Genomic DNA, 18553 nt, shown 5'->3' with positions numbered 1-18553 from the left:
GCTAGTATTTTGTTGAGAATTTTTGCATCTATGTTCATAAGTGATATTGGCCTGTAGTCTTCTTTCTTTGTGACATTTTTATCTGGTTTTGGTATCAGGGTGACGGTGGCCTCATAAAATGAGTTTGGGAGTGTTCCTCCCTCTGCTATATTTTGGAAGAGTTTGAGAAGAATAGGTGTTAGGTCTTCTCTAAATGTTTGATAGAATTCGGGCAGGCAGATTCTTAACCAGAGCGCCACCAGCGAAGTCCCCCTATTTGTTTTTAAAGATAAAACACTACAATTCTGATTAGAAGCTTTGTGGGCATGAGGGAAATAATTGATATAAGGGCCTCACTTTGGGATGATTGGGTTGGGAGGTAACCTGTATTGGAGGACTTTCAGATATCAGTATATGGAAACCTTTTCTTTAGAGTCATTCAATTCTTTCAGAGAAGAATCTCCTACCTGGAAAGTAACTGCCTAGCTAATGACGTGCAAAGGAATTGCAGAATAGGTTCAATTGTTCTGTATATAAACTTTCTATCTACCCCCCTGTTTTCTGCCTCAAGACTCATCCCTGCCGTCACCTATACCTAATATCTCAAGTCCTTCAAATATTTAACTATGGCCATTACTTTCTTCCTGAGTCTTGTCTTTTCTAGCTATACAGATCCATCTCCTTCAACTGTCTACATGTCCTTCATTCATTTTTTTATTAATTTATTCATTCAAGAATGATTATTTGGGGGACTTCCCTGGTGGTGCGGTGGTTAAGGATCCGCCTACCAAGGCAGGGGACACGGGTTGGATTCCTGGTCCAGGAAGATCCCACATGCCGTGGAGCAACTAAGCCTGTACACCACAACTACTGAGCCTGTGCTCTAGAGCCCTCGAGCCACAACTACTAAGCCCACATGCCTAGAACCCGTGCTCCACAACAAGAGAAGCCACCAAATAAGAAGCCAGTGCACTGCAGTGAAGAGTAGCCCCCATCGCTGCAATTAGAGAAAGCCTGCACGCAGCAACGAAGACCCAATGCAGCCAAAAAAAGATCATTTTTTATTAATTCATTCAAGAATGTTCTTTTTAATTCATTCATTCATTCAAGAATGTTGTTATGGTTAACGTGTGTTAACCTAACTAAGCCACAGTACCCAGATATTTGGTCAAAGATTATTCTAGACATTTCTGTGAAAGTATTTTTTAGATGATATTAGAATTTAAATGAGTAGACTTTGAGGAAAGCAGAATACCCTCCATAATGTGGAAGGGCCTCATCCAATCAGTTGAAAGCCTTAATAGAAAAGACTGACCTCCCAGGAAGAAGAAGGAATTTTGCCAGCAGAGCAACTTTGGACTCGAATTGCAACTCTTCCCTCATTCTAAAGCATACTGGTCTATCCTGTGGATTTTTGTCTAGCCAAGCCTCTACAATCACAGATTCTTTAAAATAAATTTCTCTTCCTATATACATATATCTTGTTGGTTCGGTTTCTCTGGAGAACTTTGATTAACACAGTTTTGTTCCAGGAACACAAGTAGGACCTACTACCCATCTCTGTGAATCTCCCAGGCTAAATTTACCTTGTTATGGCCACATAACTCTTTAAACTCTGCCTAAACCATACTGGCTATTTCAAGTGCAATCTGAACAGAATTTAGAATAAAATAAATGGAGATTTTTCACCTCCCTAATTCTAGTTACTATTGTTTCTTTAATGCAGCCAAAGAACAGCTTAATCATATCACTACTTACATTGAGCTTACCAAGATAAAATCCCATCAGCATCCCATAAGAACTGTTGTCAAGCGACATCTCACCAATTCTGCATCTGTGCAATTGTTTTTTTTGTAGCCTGCACACAATACGTAACATTTGTTCCTACTAAATTTTATCCTTGAAGTTTAGTTTTTCATTGAATGCTGTCAAAATCTTTTGGAATCCTTATTCTCTCATTCAATATACTTACAAACACTCTCAGCTTCATATTAATGAAATATTAGCTATTATAAAACTAAAAATTACATAGCTGAGGTCAAAAGAAGTCTCTGACATCATCAACCTTAAAAAAAAGCCTTAATTCAAATAGTATTAGCATAAATATACGCTATTGAAGTTCTCAGAGAGTATGTGACATGCAAGGAAGGCAGGAGGCATGCTGCTCTAGAAAGACCTGGTTTCAAGTCCTCACTCTAAACTTAAAAGTTTTATAACTGGACAAATTGCTTATTCTTCAAAGAGTGTCAGTAAAATGGGGGAAATAAAACTAACCTCGCAAGACTGCTGTGAGAATTAAACTACACATACAGCACTTGATGCAATGCCTAATACACAGCAGGTATTTGATATGTGTCTTCTTTGAAGCACATAGTAAGTACTCAGAAAGAGTTAGATCCATTCCTTCTTCACATTCCCTTGAATCAACCTATAGCCTAAATCACTTAGTCACTCAAGGCAGTGAAAGAGGAAGAGAGAAAATGGGAGCAAGTAGATGCAGAAAGGTGAATGACTTGAAGTTGCTACACAAAGTTGGAATAATGACAATGAATATTTTAGAATTTGAACATAGAGCCAGGGAAATAAGAGACTACTGTTAAAGGCTACAAATTGTTTAGAAGATACATAATAGTTTAGAAAAATACTTTCATTCAGTCTCTTGCCAAGTTGCAACTTACAGCAGGAGAGGAATAAATGCAGTGATGTTTGGTATTTGGTTAAACATTTAAGCTGCATTTCAAAATGTCAGATTTGGCAAAATCTAAAATAAATTTTGACAAGTCCTTGACTTTTTACTTGTATGTATTCAAGGGAAAGGCAGCTTATAGATTTGACTCATTAAAATGTATAGAGTGTTTTATCAAGCCACAAAAACTCTGCCCCAAATCATTTACAGTTTAACTCAGGGAAAAAAAGTCTTATATAAACCACAACTATCAAACACTAAGTTGCTGAGACTTGGAAGAAGAGATTAACTCAGAAAGGCCTCATGAAAGAAAGAAATTTTGAAGTAATTAAACGAGTGAAATAGCACTGAATACATAGAAAATGGAAAACCAAGTATGCAGACAGAAGTGGTACTACATAATAGCTAACAAGGACAAATCTCAGCTATTAGATTTTGGCTTAAAGGTATTTTTCTAAAATGTCTGGAAGAACAGTGGGATCTTCAGAGCACCCATAAAATTTTCAGGATATATTTACTAAACAAATGCTTACTCTGTGTCTCTACATGCAAGTCTCTCTAACAAACCCTGGGACCACAAGGAGATATCACCTACTCCTGTCAGAACAGCTATTAGGAAAAAGACAACAAATGACAAGTGCTGGCAAGGATGCGGAAACAAGGGAACCCTCTTGCACTGTTGGTGGGAATGTAAATTGGTGCAGCCACTATGGAAAAGCATATGGAAGTTCCTCAAAAAAGTTAAAAATATAATTATCATACGATCTAGCAATTCCACTTCTGAGTATTTTTCTGAAAACAAAAACACTAATTTGAAAAGATACATGCACTCCTAAATTCATTGCAGCATTGTTTACAACAGCCAAGATATGGAAGCAATCTAATTGTCTAGAACTACATGAATGCATACAGAAATGTGGTATATAATATACAATGGAATATTACTCAGCAATTAAAAAGAACGAAATCTTGGCATTTGCGACAACATGGATGGACCTAGAGGGTATAAGGCTAAGTGAAATAAGTCAGACACAGAAAGACAAGTACCATATGATTTCACTTATATGTGGAATCTAAAAAACAAAACAAACAAACATAACAAAATAGGAACAGACTCATAGATACAGAGAACAAACTGGTGGTTACCAGAGGGAAGGGAGATGGGAGTATGAGTGAAATAGGTGAGGGAGGTTAAGAGGTACAAACTTCTAGTTATAAAATAAATAAACCACAGGGATATAATGTACAGCATAGGGAATATAGTCAATAATATTATAATAATTTTGGATGGTGGCAGATGATAACTAGACTTTTCATGGTGGTCATTTTGCAATGTATAAAAAAATCGAATCATGATATTGTACACCTGAAACTAATATACTAAGTCAATTATATTTCAGTTGGAAAAAAACACTAGGAAACAATGGTGGACAGGACAGACATGTCTTCTGAAAGCTTACACTCTACAGAGAAAATAGATTTTTTAAAGTAAAAATACAAAATAATTACAAATTGCAATAAGAGCTAGGAAGGATAAAGATGTAGGAAGTAATCTTATTATACACAGAATTTTAATTGCAATTTTAGGGCAACTAATAAAAAAGAATAACAGATTTTCAAATTCATAGAGACCTTGAAGTTCATCACATCCGGTTTTTCCAAAAGGAACCTAAGACACCAATAATTAAAATGCTTTTATCAAGATAAGGGGCAAAGGCAAAAGTTAGACCTGAACACAGGTTTCCTATCTATATCCTACATCCATTCTTCATTCAACTTTCACTGAGCACCTGCTATGATTAGGCGCTATGCTAAGTACTGCAGAGGAGGCAAAAATTAAAAACACCACTCCCCAACTCTCAAGCTGCTGACAGTCTCAGAAGGGAGGTAAGCATGCAAACAAATAGCAGCCAAAAGATAAATTATATAAAAGAAGTTTGCACAAAAATCTGTAGCACCAAGAAGGGAGACCCTAACTCTGTTCAGGAAGATCATGGATGGCTTCACTTCAGCCAAATCATATGGAATGAGTAAGATTTGTCCAGGAAGACAAAAGGAAAAACAGCATTTCAGAAAGAGTAAAGCAAATGTGCAAAGAAATGAAAGTGTGAAAGAACACTGTTCAGGAAAGTCTAAGTATAAAAAGTGTCAGATTTCCTCTACTTCTGAGATTTCTTTTTCTTATTATTTTTATCTAAGTAATAACATGCACTTAGTCAAGTAGTGCTAAAAGACTTCAAACACAGCCGTCCTGTAGCATACTCCCTCCTGGTCACCCCACCATCAAGGCTCTCCCGTTCCCATATATACTCCATTTATATACGCTCACATTACACTCATTCAGGTTCTGCTTCTTATATTTAACTCCATACTTCTAAATCATGTGTATATACAGATATTTTGGTATCCTACATGGTATGAGAATTTATACCTACTTCAACTTCTCCATCCCAGATGGCTAAAACATTTGGGGCTATTACCATAATTGTTTTTATAATGATGAAGTAAATATTGCTTTCTGATTAAAGCATTATACTATGATTATATTTCCTTTCTGTAATAATTTTTCTAAAGTTGATTTCCATGGACTTTATTGTTCTTTTTCAATCTCTGGTTAAATCTTCCCCCACGTTCCAAGAGCTCTAAAGACATTCTAAATTCAATTTTTCTTAAAGTCAAACCTGTAAGATAATTTGTTTCTTCCTGTGGTTATGCCACCTAGAAATCTTGTTCCCCTGCTCTAACCTCCACTGACCCTCTGGGCTATCCTAGGAATTCCTTTGCCTTTCTTCTCTATTACAGCTCATGTTTACTAGATCCTATACCTTCCTAATTCTTGGTTTATGTCCTCACTTTGGTAGAGCCCACATTCCACTAACCTCCTGAGAAAGACTGCATGAGAGCAAATAATTAAAACAAATATCTCAGAGACCTTCAAGATGGTGGAGGAGTAAGATGTGGAGATCACCTTCCTCCCTACAAATAAATCAGAAATACATCTACATGTGGAACAACTCCTACAGAACACCTACAGAACGCTGGCAGAAGACCTCAGACTTCCCAAAAGGCAAGAAACTCCCCACGTACCTGGGGAGGGCAAAAGAAAAAAGAAAAAACAGAGACAAAAGAATAGGGACAGGACCTGCACCTCTGGGAGGGAGCTAGGAAGGAGGAAAAGTTTCCATACACTAGGAAGCCCCTTCAAGGGCGGAGATGGGGGCTGGGCGGCGTGGGGAAGCTTCAGAGCCATGGAGGAGAGTGCAGCAACAGGGGTGCAGAGGGCAAAGCGGAGAGATACCCGCACAGAGGATCGGTGCCGACCAGCACTCGACCAGCGCTCACCAGGCTGAGAGGTTTGTCTGCTCACCCACCGGTGCGGGAGGGGGCTGGGAGCTGAAGCTTAGGCTGCGGAGGTCAGACCCCAGGGAGAGGACTGGGGTTGGCCGAGTGAACACAGCCTGAAGGGGGCTAGTGCGCCACAGCTAGCAAGGAAGGAGTCCGGGAAAAAGTCTGGACCTGCCTAAGAGGCAGCAGAGAGAGAGGCTTCAGAGCACCACCCAAAAGAGCTCCAGAGACGGGCACGAGCCACGGTTATCAGCGCGGTGGACACCAGAGATGGGCATGAAATGCTAACACTGCTGCTGCAGCCACCAAGAAGCCTGTGAGCAAGCACAGGTCACTATCCACACCTCCCTTCCCAGGAGCCTGTGCAGCCCGCCACTGCCAAGGTCCCGTAAGCAAGGGACAACTTCCCAGGGAGAACACAAGGCACGCCTCAGGCTGTGGCAACGTCACACCAGGCTCTGCCACCACAGGCTTGCCCCGCATTCCGTACCCCTCCCTTCCCCGGGTTTGAGTGAGCCAGAGCCCCAGAATAAGCTGCTACTTTAACCCCGTCCTGTCTGAGTGAAGAACTGATGCCCTCAGGTGACCTACACGCAGAGGCAGGGACAAATCCAAAGCTGAACCACAGGAGCTGGGAGAACAAAGAAGAGAAAGGGAAATATTTCACGGCAGCCTCAGGAGCAGCGGATTATATATCCACAATCAACTTGATGTACCCTGCATCTGTAGAATACCTGAATAGACAACGAATCATCCCAAAATTGAGGCAGTGGACTTTGGGAGCAACTGTAGACTTAGAGGTTGTTTTCTGCATCTAATTTGTTCCTGGCTTTATGTTCACCTTAGTTTAGTATTTACAATTTATTATCATTGGTAGACTTGTTTATTGATTTCGTTGCTCTCTTCCTCCTTTTTTTTTCTTTTCTTATATTATACATATATATTTTTTTTTCCTTTTTCTCTTTTTGTGAGTCTGTATGTGTATGCTTCTTTGTGTGATTTTGTCTGTATAGCTTTATTTTAACCATTTGTCCTAGGGTTCTGTCTGTCCGTTTCTTATTTTTTATTTTTCTTAGTATAGTCTTTAGCACTTATTATCACTGGTGGATTTGTTGTTTCCTTTGGTTGCTCTCTTCTTTTTTTTTTATTATTTTTCCATTTTTTTCCATTTAATAAAAAATTTTTATTTTAATAACTTTATTTTATTTTATTACTCTTTTTTCTTTCTTTTTTTCTCCCTTTTCTTCTGAGGTGTGTGTCTGACAGGGTCTTGGTGCTCTGGCCAGGGGTCAGGACTGTGACTCTGAGGTGGGAAATCCGAGGTAAGGACATTGGTCCACCAGAGAACTCCCAGCTCCAAGTAATATCAAATGGCAAAAGCTCTCCCAGAAATCTCCATCTCAAAGCAAAGACCCAGCTCCACTCAATGACCAGCAAGCTACAGTGCTGGAAACCCTATGCCAAACAACTAGCAAGACAGGAACACAACACCACCAATTACCAGACAGGCTGCTTAAAATCATAATAAGGCCACAGACACCACAAAACACACCACCAGACGTGGTCCTGCCCACCAGAAAGACAAAATCCAGCCTCATCCACCAGAACACAGGCACGAGTCCCATACACCAGGAAGCCTACACAACCCACTGAAAGAACCTTACCCACTGGGGGCAGACACCAAAAACAACGGGAACTACGAACCTGCAGGCTGCAAAAAGGAGACCCCATACACAGTAAGTAAAGTGAAATGAGAAAACACAGAAACACACAGCAGATAAAGGAGCAAGGTAAAAACCCAACAGACCAAACAAATGAAGAGGAAATAGACAGGTTACCTAAAAAAGAATCCAGAATAATGATAGAAAAGATGATCCAAAATCTTGGAAAGAGAATGAAAAAATACAAGAAATGTTTAACAGGGAACTAGAAGAACTAAAGAGCAAACAAAAATGATGAACAACACAATACATGAAATTAAAAATTCTCTGGAAGGAAATCAACAGCAGAATAACTGAGGCAGAGGAACGGATAAGTGACCTGGAAGATAAAATAGTGGAAATAACTACCACAGACCAAAATACAGAAAAAAGAATGAAAAGAATTGAGGACAATCTCAGAGACCTCTGGGACAACATTAAACACAGCAACATTCGAATTATAGGGGTCCCAGAAGAAGAGAAAAAGAAAGGGACTGAGAAAATATTTGAAGAGATTATACTTGAAAACTTTCCTAATATGGGAAAGGAAATAGTCAATCAAGTCCAGGAAGCACAGAGACTCCCATACAGGATAAATCTAAAGAGAAACTCGCCAAGACACATATTAATCAAACTATCAAAAATTAATTACAAAGAAAATATATGAAAAGCAGCAAAGGAAAAGCAACAATTAAAATACACGGGAATCCCCATAAGGTTCACAGCTGATCTTTCAGCAGAAACTCTGCAAGCCAGAGGGAGTGGTAGGACATATTTAAAGTGATGAAAGGGAAAAACTACAACCACAATTACTATAACTAGCAAGGATCTCATTCAGATTCAATGAAGAAATTAAAACCTTTACAGACAAGCAAAAGCTAAGAGAATTCAGCACCACCAAACCAGCTTTACAACAAACGCTAAAGGAACTTCTCTAGGCAGGAAACACAAGAGAAGGAAAAGACCTACAATAACAAACCCAAAACAATTAAGAAAACAGTAATGGGAGCATACATATCAATAATTACCTTAAATGTAAATGGATTAAATGCTCCAACTAAAAGACACAGACTGGCTGAATAGATACAAAAACAAGACCCATATATATGCTGTCTACAAGAGACTCACTTCAGACCTAGGGACATGTACAGACTGAAAGTGAGGGGATGGAAAAAGGTATTCCATGCAAATGGAAATCAAAAGAAAGCTCGAGTAGCAATTCTCATATCAGACAAAATAGACTTTAAAATGAAGACTATTACAAGAGACAAAAAAGGACACTATATAATGATCAAGGGATCAATCCAAGAAGATATAACAACTGTAAATAGTTATGCACTCAACACAGGGGCACCTCAATACATAAGGCAAATGCTAACAGCCATTAAAGGGAAAATCGACAGTAACACAATCATACTAGGGGACTGTAACATCTCACTTTCACCAATGGATGGATCATCCAAAATGAAAATAAATAAGGAAACACAAGCTTTAAATGATACATTAAAGAACATGAACTAAATGGACATTTATAGGGCACTCCATCCAAAAACAACAGAATACACTTTATTCTCAAGTGCTCATGGAACATTCTCCAGGAGAGGTCATATCTTGGGTCACAAATCAATCCTTGGTAAATTTAAGAAAACTGAAATCGTATCAAGTATCTTTTCCAACCACAGAGCTATGAGACTAGATATCAATTACAGGAAAAAATACAAACACATGGAGGCTAAACAATATAGTACTTAATAACCAAGAAATCAAAGAGGAAATCAAAACATACCTAGAAACAAATGACAATGAAAACACAACAACCCAAAACCTATGGGATGCAGCAAAGGCAGTTCTAAGAGGGAAGTTTATAGCAATATAACTTACCTCAAGAAACAAGAAATATCTCAAATAAACAACCTAACTTTATACCTAAAGCAATTAGAGAAAGAAGAACAAAAAATCCCCAAAGTTAGCAGAAGGAAAGAAATCATAAGGATCAGATCAAAAATAAATGAAAAAGAAATGAAGGAAACAATAGCAAACATCAATAAAACTAAAAGCTGGTTCTTTGAGAAGATAAACAAAGTGGATAAACCATTAGCCAGACTCATAAAGAAAAAAAGGGTGAAGACTCAAATCAGTAGAATTAGAAATTGAAAAAGGAGAAGTAACAACTGACACTGCAGAAATACAAAGTATCATGAGAGATTACTACAAGCAACTATATGCCAATAAAATGGACAACCTGGAAGAAATGGACAAATTCTAAGAAAAGCTCAACCTTCCGAGACTCAACCGGGAAGAAATATACAAATATAAACAGACCAATCACAAGCACAGAAATTGAGACTGTTATTAAAAATCTTCCAGCAGGGCTTCCCTGGTGGCGCAGTGGTTGAGAGTCCGCATACCAATGCAGGGGACACAGGTTTCTGCCCCGGTCCGGGAAGATCCCATATGCCGTGAAGCAGCTGGGCCCATGAGCCATGGCTGCTGAGCCTGCACGTCCGTAGCCGGTGTTCCACAACAGGAGAGGCCACAACAGTGAGAGGCCCGCATACCACACACAAAAAGAAATCTTCCAACAAACTAAAGCCCAGGACCAGATGGTTCCACACACGAATTCTATCAAACATTTAGAGAAGAGCTAACACCTATCCTTCTCAAATTCTTCCAAAATATAGCAGAGAGAGGGACACTCACAAACTCATTCTACAAGGCCACCATCACCCTAATACCAAAACCAGACAAAGATGTCACAAAGAAAGAAAACTACAGGCGAATATCACTGATGAACATAGATACAAAAATCCTCAACAAAATACTAGCAAACAGAATCCAACAGCACATTAAAAGGATCATACACCATGACCAAGTGAAGTTTATCTCAGGAATGCAAGGATTCTTCAATATACACACATCAATCCATGTGATAAACCATATTGACAAACTGAAGGAGATAAACCATATGATCATCTCAATAGATGCAGAAAAAGCTTTTGACAAAATTCAACACCCATTTATGATAAAAACCCTCCAGAAAGTAGGCATAGAGGGAACTTACCTCAACATAATAAAGGCCATATCTGACACACCCAGAGCTAACATCATTCTCAATGGAAACCATTTCCACTAAGATCAGGAAAAAGACAAGGCTGCCCACTCTAACCACTATTATTCAACATACTTTTGGAAGATTTAGCAACAGCAATCAGAGAAGAAAAAGAAATAAAAGGAATCCCAATCAGAAAAGGGGAACTAAAGCTGTCACTGTTTGCAGATGACATGATACTATACAAAGAGAATCCTAAAGATGCCACCAGAAAACTACTAGAGCTAATCAATGAATTTGGTAAAGTAGTAGGATACAAAATGATGCACAGAAATCTCTGGCATTCCTATGCACTAAGGATGAAAAATCTGAAAGAGAAATTAAGGAAACACTCCCATTTACCACTGCAACAAAAAGAATAAAATACCTAAGAATAAACCTACCTAAGGAGACAAAAGACCTGTATGCAGAAAACTAAAAGACACTGATGAAAGAAATTAAAGATGATACAAACAGATGGAGAGATATACCAGGTTCTTGGACTGGAAGAATCAACATTGTGAAAATGACTATACTACCCAAAGCAATCTTCAGATTCAATGCAATCCCTATCAAACTATCAATGGCATTTTTCACAGAACTAGAACATAAAATTTCACAATTTGTATGGAAACACAAAAGACCTCGAATATCCAAAGCAATCTTGAGAAAGAAAAATGGAGCTGGAAGAATCAGGCTCCCAAACTACCAACTATACTACAAAGCTACAGTAATCAAGACAGTATGGTACTGGCACAAAATCAGAAATATAGATCAATGGAACAGAATAGAAAGCCCAGAGATAAACCCACGCACCTGTGGTCACCTTATTTTTGATAAAGGAGGCAAGAATACACAGTGGAGAAGACAGCCTCTTCAATAAGTGGTGCTGGAAAAACTGGACAGCTACATGTAAAAGAATGAAATTAGAACACTCCCTAACACCATTAACAAAAATAATCTCAAAATGGATTAAGACCGGGCCTCCCTGGTGGCGCAGTGGTTGAGAGTCTGCCTGCCGATGCAGGGGATACGGGTTCGTGCCCCGGTCTGGGAGGATCCCATATGCCGCGGAGCGGCTGGGCCCGTGAGCCATGGCCGCTGGGCCTGCGCGTCCGGAGCCTGTGCTCCGCAAGGGGAGAGGCCACAACGGTGAGAGGCCCGTGAACAGCAAAAAAAAAAAAAAAATGGATTAAGACCTAAATGTAAGGGCAGACACTATAAAACTCTTAGCGGAAAACATAGGAACACTCTGTGACATAATTCACAGCAAGATCCTTTTTGAACCACCTCCTAGAGAAATGGAAATAAAAACAAAAATAGGGCCTCCCTGGTGGAGCAGTGATTGAGAGTCCTCCTCCTGATGCAAGGGACGTGGGTTCGTGCCCCGGTCCGGGAGGATCCCACATGCCGCAGAGCGGCTGGGCCCGTGAGCCATGGCCGCTGAGCCTGCGCGTCCGGAGCCTGTTGCTCCACAACAGGAGAGGCCACAACAGTGAGAGGCCCGCGTACCACAAAAAATAAAAAATAAAAATAAAAAAAATAAAAAATAAACAAAAATAAACAAATGGGACCTAACGAAACTTAAAAGCTTTTGCACAGCAAAGGAAAGCATAAACAAGACGAAAAGACTACCCTCAGAATGGGAGAAAATATTTGCAAATGAAGCAACTGACAAAGGATTAACCTCCAAAATTTACAAGCAGCTCATGCAATTCAATATCAAAAAGCAAACAACCCAATTGAAAAATGGGCAGAAGACCTAAATAGACATTTCTCCAAAGAAGATACACAGATTGCCAAGAAACACATGAAAGAATGCTCAACATCACTAATCATTAGAGAAATGCAAATCAAAACTACAATGAGGTTCACCTCACACCAGTCAGAATGGCCATCATCAAAAAGCTACAAAGAATAAATGCTGCAGAGGGTGTGGAGAAAAGGGAACCCTCATCCACTGTTGGTGGGAATGTAAATTGTTACAGCCACTATGGAGAACAGTATGGAGGTTCCTTAGAAAACTAAAATAGAACTACCATACGACCTGGCAATCCCACTACTGGGCATATACCCTGAGAAAACCATAATTCAAAAAGGGTCATGTACCACAATGTTCATTGCAGCTCTATTTACAATAGCCAGGACATGGAAGCAACCTAAGTGTCCATCAACAGATGAATGGATAAAGAAGATGTGGCACATATATACAATGGAATATTATTCAGCCATAAAAAGAAACGAAATTGAATTATTTGTAGTGAGGTGGATGGACCTAGAGTCTGTCATACAGAGTGAAGTCAGAAAGAGAAAAACAAAAGCCATATGCTAACACATATATATGGAATAAAAAAAAAATGGTTGTGAAGAACCTAGGGGCAGGACAGGAAAAAAGATGCAAACGTAGAGAATGGACTTGAGGACATGGGGAGGAGGAAGGGTAAGCTGGGATGAAGTAAGAGAGTGGCATGGACTTACAAATACTACCAAATGTAAAATAGATAGTTAGTGGGAAGCAGCCGCATAGCACCTGCTACCAGACCACCTAGAGGGGGAGATAGGAAGGGTGGGAGGGATATGTAAGAGGCAGGAGATATGGGGATATATGTATATGTATAGCTGATTCACTTTTTTATAAAGCAGAAACTAACACACCATTGTAAAGCAATTATATTGCAATAAAGATGTAAAAAAATTAAAATTTAAAATTTTAAAAAATAAAAACAAATATCTGTCAGTCACATCTAATATTTTGGCTAACTGTAAAATTCAAGATTGAAAATTAATTTCCTTCAGAATTATTTAGTCATTGCTCTATTATCTTCTACCTTCTAATGTTGCTATTGAGAAATCTGATGCTATTATACGTGACCATATAAATCTGACCTTCATATGTGATTTTTTTGGCCCCCTGGTAGTATATGAGTTAGGATTTTGTTTAGTTGCAGGTAAAAGAAAATCCAACATATAGTAGAGTAACCAAATAGGGAATTTCCCCATCCCCCAAAGCCACAAGGAATCCAGAGATGGGTAGTTGCTGACACATCGAATCAGCAGTTCAAGCATATCAGAGCTGATACATCATGGGAAAAAATGACTACCGTAGCTTCAGCCATTTTGCTCACATTCCACACAGGAAACGGTAGAAGGGGAAATAGGAGAAAGAAGTATAGCCTATATCAGAAAACAAAAGTTTTCTCAGAAATTCTTCAGCAGACTTCTACTTACAATTTAAAGGCTAGCACTTTATCACACTTGGCCATACCTAGCTACAAAGGAGCTTAGAAAAGCAAGTTTTTAATCTTTCCAGTCTCCTAAATAAAGAAAAGCAAGGGTAAAAAGAGATTACAGTGAGCTGAGGAAGTCACACTAAAATATGAAATTACATTAAGATGTGTATTGCTGTGGGTCTTTCTTTTAAGCCCTTGTGCTGGGCACTCTGTGAGTCCTTTCAAATTTGAAACACGTTTTCAGTCCTGGCAATTTTCCTTTTATTTGATAATTTCCTCCCTTTGGTTTTCTCTTCTACTTCCTAAAAGTCAGATGTTGGACCTCTGCTACTGATTATCTTTTTCTGCTATCTTCCATCTCATTATCTTTTAATTCTATTTTCTGGGAGATTTCCTCATCTACAGTTAACCCTTCTTTGAATATTTTATTTCTTAGGGTGTTATTCTCTTATTCTTCCTTATTCATACCATTACATTATTTTATGGATGCAAAATCTACTCATCTCTCTTAGGATATTGATTATATTTTCTGAAAGGTTTCTTCTTTTTCCTGACAGTCTCTCTTTCTTATTCACTTTTTCTGTTTATTTCTTTGTTTTGGTCTCTCTTCCTGCTGGACGCTGTCCTCAATTGGCTGTTTGTAACTGGTTCTATGTTCATATCTAAGAATGAGATACTAAAAAGAAGGGATTGGAAGCCGTGTGCATGCAGTAAACTTCACCGTAAGACAATCAGGAGGCCAATTGTTTTTTTCTTTTCATCAGGAAAGCCCACAAGTCAGTTACCTACAGAGATTTTCTCTGGAGTGTAATTTCTTCAGAGAAGGATCTTCCAATCTCCTGTCTGAGGAGATGTGAGTATAGAAAGGTGGTTGTAAGCCTTATTGCTAATATTGTAGAGCTAAGCATAGGAAGGGAGCTAGAAGTATCACTAATATGCAGACTTTCACTTAATTCTCTTCACACCTACCCTCCTCTTTGCAGTCTCTCAGGTTTACTTCTCATAGATTATACCTTCCATATGTTTCAGAGTTGGGGAACTGGTAGTTGTTAGTATCCAAATATAGTTAATTTCAAACAATCCTCCTTTTCGCATCCCACCTCAACCCTCCCCCACAATCTCACCCCACCTTCTATAATGCGTAGTGCCTCTGATTCTTTAGCCTTTCTCAGATTCTGCTGGATGAATCAGTTGGCTTATCACTGGTATGTCCTTCTACAGATGGTTAAATTTGACATTCACACTGCTAAGACAATTAATTCTTCCATCTGTTTTCCATCCTCCTATCCTGTAGATGAGTGTTAAAGATACCTCCTAGTTTTACTTAAAATGTAATGTGTATATCTATTGTTTTTTGTTTCTTTGTTGTTTTAAGTGATTTCTTGTAAGAGACAGAAGTATTTTTCTGCCATTTTCAAACAGGTAAGTCTCTAATTATGAATTTAAAACTTAAAAACATCAGTAGATATGAACAAAATATGCTCCACAGAATAACTCTACCCACTAATAACAGATACTATTGGTGATCATACACCATCAGTTTAGAATGCCTATTATATTGCTGATTATCCATTTCTAGTAATATGATGTGGTAATTAAAAGCATAAATTCTGAGGTCACACTGCCTAGCTTGGAATTCTGTCTCTACCACTTTCCTAGCCATATGGCCTTGAACAAATTCTGTTGACATAATATCAATCTCTTAAACTGAAAAATGTAGAGTGGTAGTGAGAATTTTAAAAGTACCTGGCACATAAACAATAAATAAATACCAGTTACTATGATTAACTCCAACACATCTGATTTTTCAAAGTAGTGAAAGTGTCAAGCACTGTTCTAAGTACTTTACAGGTATTAACTTATTGAATCTTGAAAACAACACTCTAAGGTAGGTACTATTACCAGACCAATTTTACAAAAGATGAAATTGATGTACAAATAGGTTAAATAACTTGCCCAAGGTCACAGCCAAAGGTAGATAGATAAGCAGGACTCAATTCTAAGTAATTGGGTTCTAGAGTCTTTGATCTTAAAAACTTATCTAGACCATGCAGCCCATGGACAGCCTCATTCAAATTTGAGTCCCCACGTTCTCTTCAGTTCTCTTGTGGAATGCAATTAAGTTATATGTGGTACCATCAACAGACAAACTTATAGAAACATTCCAAAATGATACTCTGAAATCTGAACCAAATGATTTCTCTTTTAACAGCCTTCTATGGAAAGGCAGTGGTACAAAATGGTTGTGTACATGTGATACTCATTTCCATAATGAGTAAAGAACACAAAACATAAAAATATCATGAAGTTTTTAAGCCTACTGCTCCCAGGTCATTCCTTTATCACATGGAAATGTGCTTTCTAAGTCTATCTTCTTTGTGCAAATTGAAAGATATGTAAAAGTGAAAACTCACCTTCCTCTGCCAAGAGCCCCATCAAGACAGAAGTTCTTAATTAACTAAGCAATTAGTCATGACAAGTGAAGCACACATACATAATTTTGTGATTGTTTTCCTCCACTAAAACCATTAGCCAGAATTTAACAATATGTGTCCTTTGAGTTCTGGTTCTGGGTAAGATGGAACAATCATACTCCATTCTGTCTCTCCCACTGAATGCAGCTATAAAACCTGGACATACTGCATAGAACAAATATTTGAGACCTCCAAGGAGTAAATAATAGCAGGTGGATTGGAGAAGACCAGAATTCAAAATACCAACAGTGAGTTTCTTGTTTTTCCTTCAGTATCCCCAGCCTGGACTCAAAGCATACCAAAACCAAGAGTAGACACTAAGACGTGAACAGAGAGAGTTCCAGAGAAGCCCACTAATTCTGGCTCAACTAGTAGGAAAGGGGATTCCTAACACTCAGAGGGAGTGGGAGAAATCTCAATTTTTCTTTATTATTATTTTTTGTTTTCTCTTCTCTCAAGCCTCAGTCCCCAGGCAATCCTGTGGCAGTGGCAGCAGCAACAGTGACAGCAGGGAGGACCCTAGAGGTGCCTGAAACTTGGAGGAAGGAGAAAATTCCTTTCCTATTGGAGGAGCGGTGGTCCAAAAGGGAAAGGTAACCCCCTGTACTTTTTCTCTCTGTCTGCCTACCTCTTGGCTCTGAAACTAGATGCAGCCCTGGAACATGTATGGCACAACTTGATAACTAAAGCCCCAGTTTTCTGGCCAAGGGACCAAAAGTATTGGGGATATTTTAGGGGGGCGGGGCTTGGGATAAGAGCTCCCTCTGAGCTGCACATGCATGCATATGATCCTAAACACCACAACAAAGATTTGAGAACTAAGCTAAATTATAGACCACCAACTAAATTTCGGACTGGCCACTTGGCTGAAAACACATGGAATAGATCAAAATAGCAATGCAAAGGCTTTGAAAATCGAATTGACATTGAAACCACAAACCACCAGAAGGGTTGGTCAGAACTTGCAACCTGAACTCTCTAGATTGATTACCTGCTAAAATTAAAATATCAACATTTAACATATAATGTAAATAAGAGTCTTATAATACGATATTCAAACTGTCTAGAACACAATACAAAGTACTCAGCATTACAAAGAACCACTCGAATCCCAACTTACATGGGAGAAGAAAATTCACAGACATCAATGCCAAGATGACACATATTAGAATTATCCCACAAAGATGTTAAAGTAGGTATTAAAAACACTCTTGAAATGAATGGACAGATAGAAGTTTCAGCAAGGAAAGAGAGGATATAAAAAGAAACAAATGTAAAATTTAGAACTGAAGAAATGCAATAACCAAAATTTTAAATTTCACTGAATGGGCTCCATTGCATAATGAAGATGATAAAGTGTCAATAAACTTGAAGACAGATCAATACAAATTATTCAACTTAAACTACAGAAAAAAATATTTTAAAAATAAACCAAGGGCTTCCCTGGTGGCGCAGTGGTAGAGAGTCCGCCTGCCGAAGCAGCGGACACGGGTTCGTGCCCCGGTCTGGGAAGATCCCACATGCTGTGGAGCGGCTGGGCCCGTGAGCCTGCACGTCCAGAGCCTGTGCTCCACAGCGGGAGAGGCCACAACAGTGAGAGGCCCGCGTTCCACAAAAATAATAAATAAATAAATAAATAAATAAATAAATAAATAAATAAATAAATAAATAAACCAAAATATCTAGTATTCACATCATTCCAGTTCCAGAAGGAGAAAAGAAAGAGCGTAGTGCAGAAAAAAATATTTGAAAAAATAATGGCTAAAAATTTTCCAAATTTGGCAAAAGACATAAACCCAGAGATTCAAAAGCTCAATGAACCCAAAAAAGACTAAATCCAAAATACCCGTGCCTAAACATAAGATAATCAAACTTCTGAAAACCACAGACAAAAAATATTGTAAAGAGCCAAAGAAAAATGATACATTACTTATAGGTAATCAATGATTTCAAAGACTGAGGCTCTTTCATAAGAAATCACGGAGGCCAGATGGAAATGGCACACATTTTTAAAGCACTGAAAGAAAATGTTCAAACCAGAATTATAAATT

General features: G+C 38.5%; 1 protein-coding gene across 8 annotated transcripts in view; it reads right to left on the bottom strand.

The window, feature by feature from the left end:
* Positions 1-18553, bottom strand: part of ANKS1B (ankyrin repeat and sterile alpha motif domain containing 1B) — a gene marked incomplete at both ends in the record, with an annotated part of 1149683 nt that overhangs the window by 1024101 nt on the left and 107029 nt on the right. The window lies entirely within an intron of this gene.

The sequence above is a fragment of the Mesoplodon bidens genome (assembly GCF_964165515.1).
Source record: "Mesoplodon bidens genome assembly, chromosome: 11".
Lineage (NCBI taxonomy): Eukaryota > Metazoa > Chordata > Mammalia > Artiodactyla > Ziphiidae > Mesoplodon > Mesoplodon bidens.
This window is presented reverse-complemented; position numbering and strand designations above follow the sequence as displayed.